This window comes from Theropithecus gelada, chromosome 9 (genome assembly GCF_003255815.1).
Source record: "Theropithecus gelada isolate Dixy chromosome 9, Tgel_1.0, whole genome shotgun sequence".
NCBI classification, from domain to species: Eukaryota; Metazoa; Chordata; class Mammalia; order Primates; family Cercopithecidae; genus Theropithecus; species Theropithecus gelada.
The window spans coordinates 108518450-108535500 of record NC_037677.1 but is presented as its reverse complement, the minus strand read 5'-3'; positions in this window follow the sequence as shown (position 1 = coordinate 108535500).

The following is a 17051-nucleotide window of genomic DNA, read 5'->3' as shown; positions in this document are numbered from 1 at the left end:
GTGGGAGGGACCTGGTGAGAGATAACTGAATCATGGGGGCAGTTTCTCCCTTACTGTTCTCATGGTATTGAATAAGTCTCATGAGATCTGATGGTTTTATAAGGAGAAAACCCTTTCGCTTAGTTTTCATTTTCTCTCTTGCTAGCTGCAATGTAAGACGTGCCTTTCACATTCCGCCATGATTGTGAGGCCTCCCCAGTCACGTGGAACAGTGGTCCATCAAACCTCTTTTTCTTTGTAAATTACCCAGTCTTGGGTATGTAATTATTAACTGTGTGAGAACAGACTAATAAAAGGGGTATTAAATGTTATTAAGTATTTTTCCACGTAAATTGATATGATCATATGATTTTTTCCCATAGTCTGTTAATATGAATTACACTGATTGATTGTTGGATATTGCATGCCTGAAATACTTCCAACTTGGTCAAAGTGTATACTTCTTTATATATACTGATTTTATTTGCTAATAAAATTTGCTAATATAGATTTTATTTGCTAATATTTTGTTATGAATTTTTAAATCTATGTTTATGAAAAATATTTGTAGTTTTCTCTTTTCATGCTCTTAAAGTGTCTTTACCTGTTTTTGGTGTCAGGGTAATACTAGCTTTAAAAAATGAACTGGCAAGTATTCCATCCTCTTGTTATCTGAAAGAAATAGTGTAGATTTAGTGTTAATTTTTCTTTAATGTTGAATAGTATTCTCCAGCAAAACCATTTGGTTTTAGAGGTGTCTTTTTTTTGGGAGTTTTTAAATTATGAATCCAAGGTTTTTAAAAATAGTTTTAGGAATAATTAAATTATTCATTTCAAATTGAGTAGGTGGTGGTAGTTTGTGTTTTTTGACAAATTCATCCATTTTGTCTATGTTATAAAATTTATGAAGACTTGTTTGTAGTATTCCCTTATAGTTATTTTTTCATGTGCATCTATTTAAAGCTTTGATTCTTTTTCCATTGCTTTTATTGCCATAGTTATGATGACAGACAATCCAAGACATTTCCTGCCACCCCCAAATTGGGAGATTCGGCAGCATTTTCTAGATTAGAATGAATGACTGAGGTTCAGGGACTATTTAGAATGATAGTTCTCAATCCACTAGGAACTATAAATTTGGATTTGTGAAAAATCTTTCTCTGGAATCACTTATTTGGAAAACCATGATTCACATATTGCTAAACCATATGTGGTTTAACTCCATAAAGTGGAGACAGTCCATACCCCTCTATGGCAACATATCCATAGATGAGAAGAGATGGCTGACTTGACTGGGGTTACTGATTGGGAACATCATGATCACAGCAGCAGGAGCAGTACCCCATCCAGTTCCTTCTCTGGACATAATTGTAATGTAGAACACCCAATAAATGACTCACACTGATAGATATTGAAAATGTTAGAAGTGGAAACAGCTCTCTGTTTTTTGCCTCCATCTGCTCAATAAGATAGGATGCAAGCTTGTCTGAAGTCAGTGAGGATGGATGGAGGATTCCAGGGTGTACAAATAAATGGTCAGAGGCAATTACTGTGGGGAAGATAAATGACTTCAGCTGAAAGCCTTAGGAGCAGAAAACCAAGGCTTCTTGGAGAAGAAGGAATTCTGTTTCTGGAATGTAACATAGAAATCCTGTCTGAATTTCCAGCCTGCTGACCTGCCCTTTAGATTTTGGACTCAAGACTGCAGCGTTAACTCTTACCTGAATTTCCAGCCTGCCAGCCTACTCTACAGATTTCAGACTTGCCAGCACCCACAATCATATGAGCCAATTCCTTAAAATTTCTCTCGATAGATAGATAGATGGATGCATGGATGGATGAATGGATGGATGAATGGGTGCAGTTCTGCTTCTCTGGAAAACCCTGACTGATAGAGTTGGTAAACTTAAAAAAATCATACCATTAAAATATGGTGCAAGATGCCAAGATGCCTGGGCTCTACCCCCCAAAAAAGTTTATTTCCTTAATGAAAAGCAAACTTTCATTGACAGACTAGGGAATTAAAGTCAGGTTCTATTTCCTAAGTGAATCTCTCTTATTTATGTTTTACTAAAAAAGGAAGTAGTTAAGCTCCAGGTGTGGGTTCATGACATGGTTGAAGAGCTCTGGTCTTCTAGGAGCCTTCAAGATTCTGGGTGGCTTTTGTTCCTTAGGCTCAGTCTTATTTTCAGGTTTCTTCTCTGCTTCTTGGAGATGCAGCCAACTGGGCCACTCTGACACTGAGCTATAAACCGGTTGTCTCTCCAGCAGGAAAAGAGAATTTTAAGACCAGAAAGTGAGTCTAGGGCTTATTAGTGAGTAGAAATATCAAGTAATCCCTGATCAGAATAACAGGAGAGGAAGAAAAATATAGAAATATCAACTAGAATAAGATGTTTTCTGCCTGAACATAGATAAGAGGCAGATTTTTTGTTTTTAAACTCCTGTGTTTATATTTTTGTGAAAAGAAACACAAAAGAAAGTTATTTTTTGCTCTTATGGAATTGCAAAAGAGAGTATTAGCTGCATTTCTTGTATCCTAATATCTGTGAAGGGCTGAGAAAGAAGCGTCAGACAGGAAGCCCGTAATGAGCCCCAGGCAGTATGTGGAGTGTGAAGGACAATTTAAAGGCAGGAAAAAGTAAAGGCCTCTTTGGATTAGTTTAATCATCCTTCTGAGAGGGAAATGGAGTCCTAAGGAGACAGAGGGGGACGGACCTCCCAGGAATTTTTCTGCTTCCAACCACAGAAGGAAACAAAGCCTTTCAGGATCAATATTGACAAGATCCCTTTGTTTTCATGAGCCCAGGGGGGAGGGCTCTTTCCAACCCCTGGAAAGTAATATCCTGGAGATGTAAGTGAAGATTCCTTTATTTGTTTTTGCTGCTTGACATTTTCATGGACTCACTTTATTTGGTCCTAAGGCTATAATTCCACTCTCATTGTGGAATCTGAAGAGGTCAAACTGAACAAATGGAACCATGTATCCAGAACACTCATGCTCTGCTTGCGCACTGGGGATCATGAACACCATCCACCGGGTAAAGAAGGGAAAGGAACAAAGTCTCTCTCGAAGTCAACACAATATTTGATCAAAGCAAATTTAGTTTTCTTCCCAGAAATTTTAGGAAGTGTTTTAGTCCCTTGCAACCTGTCTGTTGCCTGGTAGGAGACAAACCTTAACTGAAAAGAAATATAAGAGGGAGGATGGGAGCAGTAGTGTGTTGATAAACTGGCTAGGGGTGGGGAAGGAAAGAGAGGAGAGGAAGCCCTGCTGATTTCTATAGTGTAAATATTCCCACATGGATGGTTTCAAGCTCTCAGGGTGACCTTATGCAACATGGAATTTGGAAGAGATGTAGATAATGAGCAGGGAGCCTGCTACACACATCACTGGTAGGAATGGGTGCCAGGCTTATTTGTGTCCTAACCTTGATGGGGTTTCTCATGGAAAGAGGCTGTAGGAAGTGAACAGCTCTGTACTTATGTCCTACTGGGTAACTTGACTTCTCTAAGCTCACCTGTAAAACAGGAACATTCATATTGCTCCTAAGGTGCTATTTAGAAGGATAAAATTAAATATGCAAATATATGTAAAGCCCCATGTCAGAGTACCAATACAAAATAGATTCTCATATTGTTATTTCTGTCCTTTCTCTTAATAACTATTCCTATTCCCAAGCTGTGTCACTTTTTAATCTACCTCTGGTGTGTGGGATTAGAGAATACCGCCCTCTGTTGTAATAGGTGTGAGTAAATCCTTGAACTGGTATGAGTGGGATGGAGGGTTAATGGGATTTAATCTCATTCTCTTTTCTGACATTTCTTTTCCTCTTCCATCTTTCGTTACTCCCACAGATACTCATAAAGCTGCTGAGGCTTTTATAAGGTTATTCAGAGATGTTCAATGGTTTGTTCATGGGTATACACCAAGTAAGTCATGTAAGTCAGAAATAAAACCCAGTGGCTGTTATTTCCCATGTACTCCACTAGTAATGCTGGATCTCCAGTCTTTCACTGCATGATGACAGGGACCAGCATTTACTGCCTACGCTTATGGCCAACTGACTGCTCCTTCCTGAGAAGGCAGATTCATATTTAATCATGCCAGCGAGGCTGGTCTGGAGGTAATGACAGGATAGTGCAGTGAGCATCAGAATCTGTAGCTGAGTCCCAGTTGCGCTACTTGTTATCTCCCTGAGTCTGTAAAGTGGACAGAGTAATGCTTACCTTGTTTCTCTTCTTTACGGTGGTGAGAGGACAGTCATGATGATAGAGATGAGCGTATTGTGGAAGCTGGAAAGCATTGAGCAAATGCAAAATATCATCCTTGTCACCTTCCTAAGTAAGCCCACAGCAGAATGGCTAGCTCCGGATTTCTGGAGTTAGACCAATCTCAGTTTGAATCCCAGTTCTGCCACTCACTGCTGGGTTGATGCCGGGCAAGTTACTAACCCTATTTGAGACTTAGTTTCCCTTCAGTTACCCTGTTACAGGAATGATGGTGCTTTTTATCTTACATGGTTGTTAGGAAGTTTAAATGTCAACATGATAAGTCTCGTGATGTGATACACCTGGCATCTCAGAAGTGCTCCTTAGCTGTCAGCTACTGTCATTATTATTCTGTGTTGTATTTTGTCCTGCATAGGGTGCCAGTCTTTATTTTTAAACAGAGCTTTTGAAAGCAAAGTAGACCCAAAGAGGCACAGAAAGAACATTCAGGGCACATTTGTGTCCTTTGCTTATTTTACGTGGATGAAGGCTTTGCCTGAGTGCATAGAGAAGATGGGATTTTGTGCCTGCTGTTGATGCCAGTCACATCTGTGTGGAGCCTGCTAAACACCACACACTGTATCAGACTCTGGGCCTCTTCTCAGCAGCACTTCTCAGACTTGCTCTTATCCCCATTTGCAGATGAGCAGTCTGTCTCCTTGAGTGGTTAAGGTACTTCCACAGGGTCTCACACTTAACTGGGCTGGACCTTACACCCAGGTCTGGCTGATTCCAGAGCCCACTCTCCCTCCTCCTCTGTGGGCTAATTGTCTAGGACCACAGATCTTCAAATGTGGTGCCCGGATCAGCAGTAGTAGCATCACCTAGGAACCTGTTACAATGGAACCAGAAACTCTGGGGTCAGGGCCCAGCACTATAGGTTTTAACAAACCCTCCTGGTGTTCTGATGGATTCTGAGTACCGCTGGAATACCAGCTCCTCCTGGGGGTGTCTTGTGATTTCCTCCTTTCCCCTTTGCTCTAGACTACCTAGAACAGCCATTCTAAAGTGAACTTCCTCCAATGTGAGTGATGAAGCAGCTTTGGAGCAATTTTTTACCATTCCATTTCTCGTTCTAGGGAAATTCCCTGTAGACCGAGGCATTACTGTAATTAATTAATTAGAGTAAATTAACGGCACCACTTACAATCTGAGCATGCACCTGCTGCCAATAGTGTTTTTAATTTTACAGGGATATTTCCCTAAGATGTGCAAAATAAATAAGGTTTCAGCACTTATTTCCAACTCAGGTCCCTGACTTAACTGCCAGAAAAAGAATCCAGGTTGCTGCCCACATGCCATGTGAAGAACTGCTGTTACTAAACTGTTGTCTGTTCCCTCTGCTCATCTAAGCACAATAACATAGAAACTAGTATGTGATGAAGATATATGATTTTCTTCCATGAAAATAAAAAAATTTTTTGATTTGCCTTTCAATTAAGACAGTTTGAAAGTTAAGAATAGATGAAATAACATATCCGGTATAAGATTGAGTTTTGTTTGGTACCATGAGGAAAAATAGGGGCTGAGCAAAATTGCCTCCCAAATATTGCTCAGTAATATAGGATTCCTGAATAATTCATACTTAATTATCTTTGAAGAGAAGGGGGCTAGGTTTCTAGCATTTCTTTCTAAATTTGTGCATCTGGCAGATGATGGGTTGGGGCAAGCTGTCTGTCAGGCAGAGGCACAAAATGGTGTTATTTCAACAAAAATTGTAGGCATAAAAAATTAAAGCATAAAAGTGATATTTAAGATCACTGGCTGAGTCTACAGGAGATGCCTAGGCTAAAGCGGTAGCAAAAAATTAAGAATGTGGAGTTCATTTCTCCCCATACTCTTATTCCATGGATTTAAGTTCTGTTGTTTATGCATGAAGTGCACTTACAATGCCAGATTTCTTGTCTAGAAATGGAGACACTGATCCATCAATCTTATAGAGGTGGTGGTTTGAAGATCATCTGAGAATACAACACAAGTGTGTTTTAAAAGGTTCAAAGTCACATATGTGTAGCTGGGATAAAATTTATTAAAACTTGCATTTCACAGTTTTTTCTGAACTCCTCACTACTGACTTTGAGAGAGGCTAATCTTTGTTTAGTCTCTCTGTGTCTCACTGTCTCTCTCTCTCTCTCTCTCTCTCTCTCTGTCTCGGTGGGAGCACTGCCTCTGCAGCTAGTTCCCAACCCAAAGAATCAGAGGGGAGGAGAGCAGAGATTCTGGGGCTTTGGGGGTTCAGGGAAAAAGTGTGAAGCTAAGAGTGGGAGGTTCTGAAGCAGCTGGTGGAGCAAGAAAGAAAGAGGGTTGGAAAAGCATTAAAGAAATCATGAGTATTATGAACTCTATTCCTTTTCATGTTCTTTAGTGATTGTTACTTTAAAAATGTTTATGGTTCTTAGACTGTGTTTCTTTGAATGCAACACTCTCTAGACAGGACCACAGGGAGCATCAACTTGTATTTGGGTACTGTTTTTTAAAGTGGCATTCGTAATTGGGCCATATATGGTTTGGATGTGGTTTGTCCTTCCAAAAGTCATGTTGAAATTTGATCCCCAATGTGGCTGTGTTGAAAGTGGGGCCTAGTGGGAGATGTTTAAGTTGTGAAAGAGCAGGTGGATCCCTTAATAGAGCAGGTGGATCATTAATAGATTCATACCCTCCTCCAGGGATAGGTGAATTCTCACTCTCTTGAGAATGGAGTGAGTTCGTTCTCACTCTTGTGAGGCTAAGTCCCTGTGAGAATGGTTTGTGAAATAATCTGAGTTCCTTGGTCTCTGTCCCTCGCTTCCTCTGTTGCATGTTCTCTTTGTAACTTCCCACTTCTGTTTCACTTTCCACTCCCCTTTTACTTTCCACCAGGAGTTGAAACATCCTGAGGCCCTCACTAAATGCAAATGCCCGATCTTGAACTTTCAGCCATTAGAATCATGAGCCAAATAAGCCTCTTTTCTATAAAGAAATGACCCAGCCTCAGTTCTGTTATAGCAACACAAAACAAACTAATACAGGCATCTAGGAGAGAGTTAATTATGAAAAAAAATTGAAGCTTATAGAAGCAACAGGATGATTTTAGACAAAGAGCCTTGTTCTCCGCCTCCGACTCTAAGACTTACACAGTGAAATACGAATAGATATTTTTGTGTATAAACAATTGAAACCCTTTGCCTTTATAAAAAGAAATAATCTACTTCCAAGAAAGAAAAAAGCCATTTCTACTGTTTATTCCCACATTTAACTAGACCCAGTTTCAGAGGAACTCGTTAAAGTTTAATAGTCACTTTCTGGTGTTAAATGAAATGATCAAATTTAGCTCAATATTGACCTTTCCTACTTTCTGCCTTTTAGTGTCCTTGATTTCCAGGACATCTGCATGACTTGGGTGCTGCTGTATCTTAGGGTTTAATCTGTTTATTTCTATACTGGTTCAGTGGATAATGCCATCTTTACCTTTGGCTTCAACTACTTACCATGTCCTGTGATCTTCTAATCCTTAGCTCCATCTAGGAATCCAGACATATACATCCACAGATCTTTTAAACATCTTCATCTGATGATTCATGGACTTGACATTTCTAAAAGTCTACTCTTTACCTTCCTCTTCAGTCTGATCTTCCCCAGAGAATGCATCACTCTTTCCAAAAACCAAAATCAGAAACTCAGGAGTCATGTATTGACCTTTGTTCCTTTTAGCCCCTACTTTTAATCTATCATGAATTCCTCATCATTAATTCTCCTAAACATCTCTCAACTCTCACCTTTCTGTCTTCCCCTCTGAATACTTTAGAATAATGGTTTTGAAAACACATTTTAAAACTCTGGATGATTTTAATAACTTCCTAAATGGTTTCCCCATCTTTATTCTTACCCAATCTGTTTTTCCCACTGCCATCAAAAGGACTTTTCTAAAATACAATTTAAATAATTTCAAATTTCTTCAATGGTTGGAATTGGTTTCCAGTGCCTTCAGAATAATGTTCAAATATTATGTTCAAGATTCTTCAGGATCTTGTCTCTGCTTACGTTTGTAGCTTCCCTTTATCACTCTTCATTCCAACTTCTTTATCACACATAGTTCCCCCAATATATGTACTTTTTGTGCATACTTTTCCTTTATCTGGAGTGCCATTCTTCCCTTTCTTCCCTCTTATTCCTCCTTTGAGTTTCTACAGGAATTGTACAGCCTTCTCTAACAGCAAGGATTTCTAGAGGTAATCGTTGAGCCCCCAACAATTTGGGTTTGTGAGTCCCCAAAGACTGTTTTGTTAAACTCTGTGTTTATAGCATCTGGTGCTAGCACATGATAGACAATCAGTTAATGTTTGTTAAAATTGTAAGATTGGCCAGGCAAACTGGACTAGGTTTTCAGGAGGTCAGAATTTGCTCTGGAGGTGTATTTCTTTTTTTCAGTTCTTGAGCACCAGCTTTCTGAGCTTCAGTTGGTGAACCTCCAAACTCTCTGGAGAATACTTGAAGGGCAATGTTACCCAAAGGAAACAGTACTAAAACGAGGAGCAAAGAAAATCATTTTTCTGCTTTACATCGTAATTATTACTGGTTGTGTTACCTTAAGCTTTTTTACAGGGTTGCTTTATAACCTAGAGAACTCCATAAATGCAGTTTTTAAGGTTATAAGCTTAGCTGTGAATATAAACTTTCGAAATTAATTGGAGAAGTTATAATTAATTTTTAACTCTTTCAGCCGAAAAAGGGGAACAGAGATATTTGGGACTATAAGGTTTAATTTTACATTCTCTGCTTTTTTTTTTTTTTTTTTTTAAAGACAATAATAGAGATTCATAGTTCATGGCAAATAAACCAGTCTATAGTCAAACGTGCTTTTGGCTTGGAAATGCACAACACATGTTCTGTTGCAGCTGATTGACCTCCCTGACCGTGCTTACACTGGCCATGCTAAATGGATGTGGGTTCCTTGGACTTGAAGGCCTAGGGCTTGGGAATACTTTGAGCAGATGAAGTGGAGCAGAGGCAGCTTCAGCAGGAAGAGAAACGATGCTGCCAAAGGCAGAGCGGGGTTAATTTTGAAATCTTTCAACACTTGATTTAAACACCTGAAAATTAGCTAGTCAGGGTGCTAGGACCCCAAGAAGGAATCTGATGTTTAGTGACAGCTGGCAACTTCAGTGCCACTTGGCTTTATAGGGAATACCCAATTGCTCTTTGGCAGCAAGTACCTTGAACAAAGAGGGATCCTACTGAAGTTTCCATTTGTTTGGGAAAGTTGATAATTGAGGAAGGAGGCTTTTGAATGTTTGGTTGGCAGTGACCCTCCAGAGCCTAATTGAAACTCTGTGGCAGGAGGTTTTGGAACAAAATGGCTGGTGGTAATGGTGCCATGAGATACTAGGCAAGGCTGGGCATCCGACATTCAGGGGAGAGCTAGGGCTTAGAACCAGACTTGGAAGGAATCCTACGTTGTCCCTCTTGTTGTGTGACGTTAGGGAAGTTATTTAATTTATTTGTTCCTTAGATTTTTTTCCAATATTAAATAAGGAAAATTGCTACCTACTTCATTTAGTTTATGTGAGAATTAAATGAGATTAAGTACCTTAGTGGCTAGCACATTATAGGAGATCCATAGGTGAGCTTAAGCTAAATTGGATGGAAATAGGTTGATAAATGATCATCTACAGTTAGATCTAAGTCTAAGGAGAGAGAGGTGTGCAGAGTAAGGCTCTCTAATTATTCAAAATCCCTGTATTTCTCACTTTAATAGCCATGGAGTAATAACAGAAAAAGCCATTCTGCCACCCCTGCTACACCATGTCCTGATTTGTCAAAGTTGTGTAATATATTAGAAAGTTCATGGAGTTTGGATATAGGGTCTTGACTCGCAACTCCACCACTACAAGCTATGTGTTTTTTTTTTTTTTTTTTTTTTGAGAGAGAGAGTCTCACTGTTGCTCAGGCTGGAGTGCAGTGGCACAATCTTGGCTCACTGCAACCTCCGCTCCTGGGTTCAAGTGACTCTTGTGCCTCAGCCTCCCATGTGGCTGGGATTACAGGTATGACCCACCACGCTTGGCTAATTTTTGTATTTTTAGTAGAGATGGGGTTTCACCATGCTGGCCAGGCTGGTCTTGAACTCCTGGCCCCAAGTGATCCTCCCACTTTGACCTCCCAAAGTGCTGGGATTATAGGCGTGAGCCACCATGCCTGGCCTGTGTGTTCTTAAGTAGGTCTCTCAGTCTCTCTGAGCCTTATTCTTCAGATGAAGGCAATAATGCCTATGATGTAGTATATTTGGGAGAGTTAAATGAGAATGTATTTAAAGTGGTCTCTGGCTTCATTACTTCTGAATTTACTTCATTTTCTTTCCCCAACTTTCCCTATAATAAAGAGCATAGGCTTTTCTGTCAGTCAAGTGCATGGTCCAGTGGTCGACCATTCAAATAGCCAATACAAAGAGTAGCAGGCAGAAGAGCAGCAGGGCTGATATTGGTCTGCTGACAGCAGGGCTGACAGTCATGGTACCAACATCTGGTAGGGACCTTGAGGTCTGGAATAGTTTTGACAATTTGGCAACCTTTTGAAGTAACAAATTCTTGTTCACTTGATGACATAGTACCAAGAAAGTTGCCTCATCAGAATAAGAGTAGGGTTATGAGCTTCTGCTGCCCTGGCCAGCATTCCCCACTCAGTCTTTCCTTTCTTTTCTGGGTACAATGGTAACAAGGAGGTTGATGCTCTGCTCATTACCCGAAGGAGATTCAGTGGAGCCTGAAATGGCTAATCTTCATTATAAGACTGATACTGTGAAATGAATTTATTGTAATTCTACAAACAGATTCAGGGGGGATCTGGTTTCCTAAGAGAGCCAAGGATTTTATTTATTTATAGGTTATCTGTATGTTCATCCTTTTATCTGCCAATTTAAAGATCTTAACCGCCCTCACATTGAATACTTTATAGAGACACACCTTCAATAGATATATGGAAACAGAGGGCAGAAGCCAATTTCCTGACTCCCCAGAATTCAGCCTACTACTCTCCCTAGCCCACTTCTCTATACCACCCAGGCTGCTCTCCTGTTATTTCCACCAAATAGAAGGAAGCCTGCTCCTTGTCAATGTTGTGATCGTACTTTTCCCACAGCATCCGTCTCAAATTCTATCTCTACCACAGAGTGGTCTCTCAGAATGATAGTTGCTTGAGTCTTACCAAAAACATTGCTTTCTTTTTTGGCAAGGTTAGGAGTTGGATTAAAACAATGATTCTCTAAGCAGTGAACCCAGTGAGGTGCTGAAAAATCCATGTGGGCACAAAGAATTGTCTGTAAACTGTGCAAGTAGGTGTCCTGGCACATACTTGAAAGATGATTTTTCAAATGTGTGTAGATGCCTTTGTCATTTGTAATTATTTGAAAGGTATTGCTGAATTCGTAGTAGCATTTGCCATTATATATTTTCTCAGTTGATAATATGTAGCTACATATTATTCAGGTAGCCTGATATGAATCTGAATTAAAAAGAAGCAATTTTCTTTCCTCTGAATAATGATTTGACTCTTGTGGGTCAAAAGTCAATACAGCATAATGCAAGAGATCTGCGTTCCATTAATTGTGTGTGATTTTGGGGTAAGCCACAGCCCTTCTCATTGACTGCAATAAACACCTATTGATTTTGTCTCAGTATCCACTCATCCCTCTTCTAGGGTGAGAGTGGCCACGTTTTCCTTTGGTGACTGCTGCCTCCTCTCTGGCCCATGATTTTGGGGTGCACCTGAGTTCTGCCCACCAGCATGTTCCACCTATCCCATGTTCAGAGCACATGGATATATGACCCAGGTTAACCAATGAATGTAAGTTCTAGGGTATTTGTTGGAACTCTGGAGCCTTCTTTCTCTTGAAGTTCAAGGCTTTCTGGACATAAGCAGGAGGTCGTGCCAGCCCTTTTTGTTTCTTCAGAGAGAGAATCTATAAAACTAAGGCAATACAGACACAAATAGAATGAGGGGTTGAAAGGGCTATCCAGATGATACTGTTTAACTACTTTGATCAAGCTATGTTGAAAACTACTACCCAGGACTTTTCAGTTACTTGATAAAGATGTCCTTTCTGCTGTAAGCCAGTCTGAGCTGGGGGTTTCTGTCACAAACATCCTGCGTGATATAAGAGTTTGGCCCCACATCTGTAAAATGAGGGGATTGGACAGGTGAATTCTAAGAGCATTGCCAGCTTGAGGATGCTTGGGAGTCTAAAGCAGATTTTCCAAGTTCATTAGCAGGGGCATAAACCCCCAGTTATTGGAGGACAACTGACTACAAAGTTCTAGTAAGGTAGTTAATTGATCTGTTTGGGATTCCACAGTAAAACTTGTCTTGGAATCTCAGAATGCCCTTTGATGGAAAACATCTTTGAAGAACTGACTCATTTTGCCTGGGGATTTACTTTGAAATATAGATGGTGTGAGAATTATCTTATGTTTTTATTTTTTTCCCAAACAAACTTTCACTAACTTATCTGCATCATTATTTAAAAAAAAAAAACAAACATGCATAGACACACACACACACACACACATACACACACACTTCACAACTGTCATCCTGCGTGTAATGTCAAGCATGGTCTGCGGGTGAGGGGAGTGTATATGTCCGTATGAGTCAACACATATCCTGGAAGAGGGTGTCTGAACTTTGTTTTTGATGAGTGCTTTTTTGTTGTTGTACTCTCCTCCACAGCCTGTCTAATTAAAAACAATAGATTGTAAACCATCATCTCAAATAAGCTATGCTATTTTTTTTTTGTCCCTGTGGCAAAACAGATTCCAGGTGGCATAATGGAAATTTCCAAACTGCACTCCAGATAGAGTACTGAAAAGTAAGTGTGGAAAAGACACTTTTGGAGGGAACTCTCTGCTCGTTCAATCATGCTTGAGCCCTCCAGCCACAGATCTTATTTACAAAATCCTCTTGTGTATAGACCCAAAACAAAGTAACTATATGCAAATCCTGAGGGAAATCTTCCTTTGTAGTTTACACTTAGAGGCCTTGATTATCTGCCACAGTATCCCAGCTTTCACTGAGATACTTCTGATTGCACGAATTCTCCAGAAGGAAGCTCAGTGACTTTTAATGCCCATGAAGGGACATGGTAAAGAGTCTGTGATCCTGGCACATAGTGTACATATATGATGTTCGTAGTGACAATAGTTACAATTTATTTATCACCTGTGTGCCAAACACTTTCCATTTAGGCGCTCATTTAAGTGAATTAAGCCGGAGAGTTGTTTAACATGATCCTCATGCCATAGAGAATAAAAAAATTGCCTTAAAGAAGTTAAGATCTTAAAAAGAAAAAAAAAAAACAAGGTTATGATCTGAGGTCAGTGGGCTAGCATAGATCCCCCAAACCTGTATTTTTAACCACCAGAGGATTCTGACTCCAGGTAGAACAGTACATCCATTCTGTTTAATTAGCAAACAAAACCTTTCCCATTTCATACCTTAAACTTTTTCTTGAGGGAGGTCATCATCTTTCTGTTTTCCCCTGCTCAAGTGTCATTAAGGTTAAATATCCTCACTGAGTGTTTACAATTACATTTAGGATGTATGACTAAAGTGATTTTTTGCAGAAAGGCAATAGCCTCATAAAAGTCCTTTACACAGCACCATGAAATTCACGAGTTGCTGTTTTTAAAAGCATCTCATTAGTGGAGTCATCTACAATGATTTTACAATATAGAAATGAACAACATTGACTTGTGACCTTCTGGATGGATGAAAATAAGGGAAAGACTTTGTCTTACTAATGATTTTTTCTCTCTCTCTCTCTCTTTTTTTTTTTTTTTGATTGTACAGTATGGATAAGATCTACCAAATGATTGATATCAAATGTTGTGATTGCTCCAATAGATACTGAATAGAATCAGATAAGTTTCCAGGATTCTCTTCTTGCTACTAAATTAAGAACTCAGAGAGGCAGCAAGTTAGAGAATCTCATAGCTAGCAATTACTATAGGCTTAGGAAGTGCCAGACCCTGGATCAAAGGTGTTACATATTGTCTCATCTATTATAGTATTCACTATGATAGTCTCACTCTCTGCTTCTACGTTGACCTGGAAACCTCTCTGACTTTCAGATTTAGGACGGATTCTTTTCCAGTATCCTCTTCTGTCCATCATGCAACTGCATTCATGCTGGTGGCATAAATCCTCATGTTAACTAGTTTCATACATTTAATTGCTGCCACTTCTGCATTGGACAAGATGTAGGTAATAGTCTATATAGAGACTTAAGAAGAAAAAATCAGGCTGGTTTTTCTAAGCCAAAGCAGCAAGATCCAGGGAGATTAACTGGAGTTTGCTATGCTCTAACTCAGTTATTTGCAACTATTATAGCAGTTCTCTAGCAGGGGAATGCTGTCTCCCCAGCTTCCTTGACCTGGCTAACTCTTACCTGTCCTTCAATACCCAGCCGTAGTGTCTACTGCTGCCACTCTTCAGTATTCCCTGATACCATCTTAGGTTTCCTTTATCTTGCACTCCTTTAAACATCCCCTAAAATGTTTTTATACAACCTCATCCTCAGATTAACAATGTGTTACATTGCTCTATGTTATACATATAGCGAGATCTGAAATATTCCTTCCCCTTCTTCCGTACCCTCTGCCAAGCCTAGCCTACTGATGAATACCTTGAGTGTTCAGTAAATGTTTAATTTTTATATATACATCCAAATGTACAGGGAAGGAAGAAAGCACAGAGTTCTGGGCTCACATTGAAAAATTGCTGTAAGTTAGTTTTCATTCTTTGAGCACTGCTTCTGTGAGTGGGTCATCAGCTGGCCCAGCTTCCTGGTGAGGTGGTTTCTTCCCTTTCTAGCTGAATGATTAGTCCTTGGCAGTAGCTTTTTGAGTGTGGGGAAGCTCATCATTGTGCTTTTACTGTGTAAAGAATTGCAGCTTGAGGTTTCTTTGGTTGCTAGAGGCCTCCATAGCATCTCTTCTCTCCCATTTAGACATAATTCCCTAAACTGGGTCCCCTGGGATGGGATCCAGACTCACATTTTCGGGTAGAGAATAGCACAGGTTGGGAAAGAGACTAAAAGGGCTTCTAGCTAGATAGTCCTTTTAACTAAGCCTTTCAGAGGTATCTCATCCCATGTCACACTGCCACCAGGAAAATTTCTTAAAGACATTGAAATGGGCAAAATGTTACTTGGTGTCCTTTTGATATTAATAGGACCTGTGTGTTGTCTTGAGGATCCTTCCAGGGTTATCTGATTATACAGGGGCCTGTGCCTTTTACTGTCTTTCACTGTTTTGCAATTCTGTAGAGAGAGAGGTAAACCTGTGGAGACCAGATAGTGATGCAAATGATTCCTGATCATAGAAATGCAAATGGTTTTGTCCTGTGAAGATGCATTTGATTTCCTTCTTGTGGAGAGGTCAGTGTTGCATGTATTAGAAAATTTATCGTTTCTGAATGCCTACATGTGTAATATATGTCTGTTCTTTGACTTCTCTTTTGAACCGTGCAGAATATCTTAATGCTTCTCTCATTATTAACTGGACTAAAAATAAAATCTTTGGCATGTGTTCATTTATATTTGTACATGAGTCATGATTTTGCTGTATTTAAAAAATGATTATCCTTTAGCACTCCCATTGCCATACAGCCCTCAGTTTGATGTAGTAGAAAAGCACTAAATTCAGAGTCACAATTTGAGGCTTAAGTCCCTTCTTTGTCATTTGCTGGTTCAGTTTAATTTGTAAAATTATTTTTACCACTGGTAATGCTATGTCTGAGAATTAGAAGGAATCATAGAACTGTTCTGACTAGAATAAAATAACCTGATACATGCGTCATAGTTTAGAATTTACCCACTAGCAGTTGTGGCCTGCTGAGGTTTTTGGGTGATCTAAAAGAGACAGAGATACATCTGGTAGGTAGAAACTTGGAACATTTTATTGTCCCTGTGTTGTCCCTATAAAATCCCCCAAAACCCTATGGAGAAAAGCAATATAGCCTTCAAGTTTATAATAAAGGAGAATATTTGGACCCAGATTTAAGAGAGACCACAGAAACCCTTTTCCTCCAAGGTAGAGTTAAAGGGTGGGGTTTCTTTTCCTTGAACACACTCATCTTGTGGAAAAGGGTAGGGTTTAATGTCTACCTTTCTTGAGTGTCATGTATTCCTATGACCTCTCTAGCAAACAGCAATTCTGAATGTTTTCTGATCATCTCAAGCTTTCTTTAGAAGATCAGCCACTCAGTTTTGAAAATCTCACTTGTATAGCTTATCTCATCCTGTTAGGGCCAGTGCTAAGCAGGAAATAAGTATACAGCAGAATAGAAAGCAGATAAAGGTGATTTCCTCTGAGTATTGACTTTAGAGGGGATTCTGGACCCTATTAAGGCCTTAACAGGTAAACAGATGCAGGAAGACTTTGGGAAAGTAGCAGGGAGCCTGTAAGTATTGGCTGTGCTGATTACGAAAAGCACGTTTATATACAGATTCCTAGACTAATAGGATTAATGGGAAATAGGGAAAATTGCAGGTTCTCTTTGCCTGCATTGTTTATTCTTTTCTGTCTTTATATTTAGACTTTTTACTTTTATGTATTTCCTAAATTCATTTACACCAAGGTTTATTCATTTATTCAACAGGCAAATACTAAGAACCCTTTAACGCACCAAGCTCTATGCTAGGTACTGAAGACAAAATGATGAATCATAAGGTTCTTGCCCTAGGTTAGCTCAGAGTCTAATGAATTCATTTGTTATACCTCCCAAGAGGGTTATATGGTCTTTTTATGCTTGTCCCAGAAGAATGAATT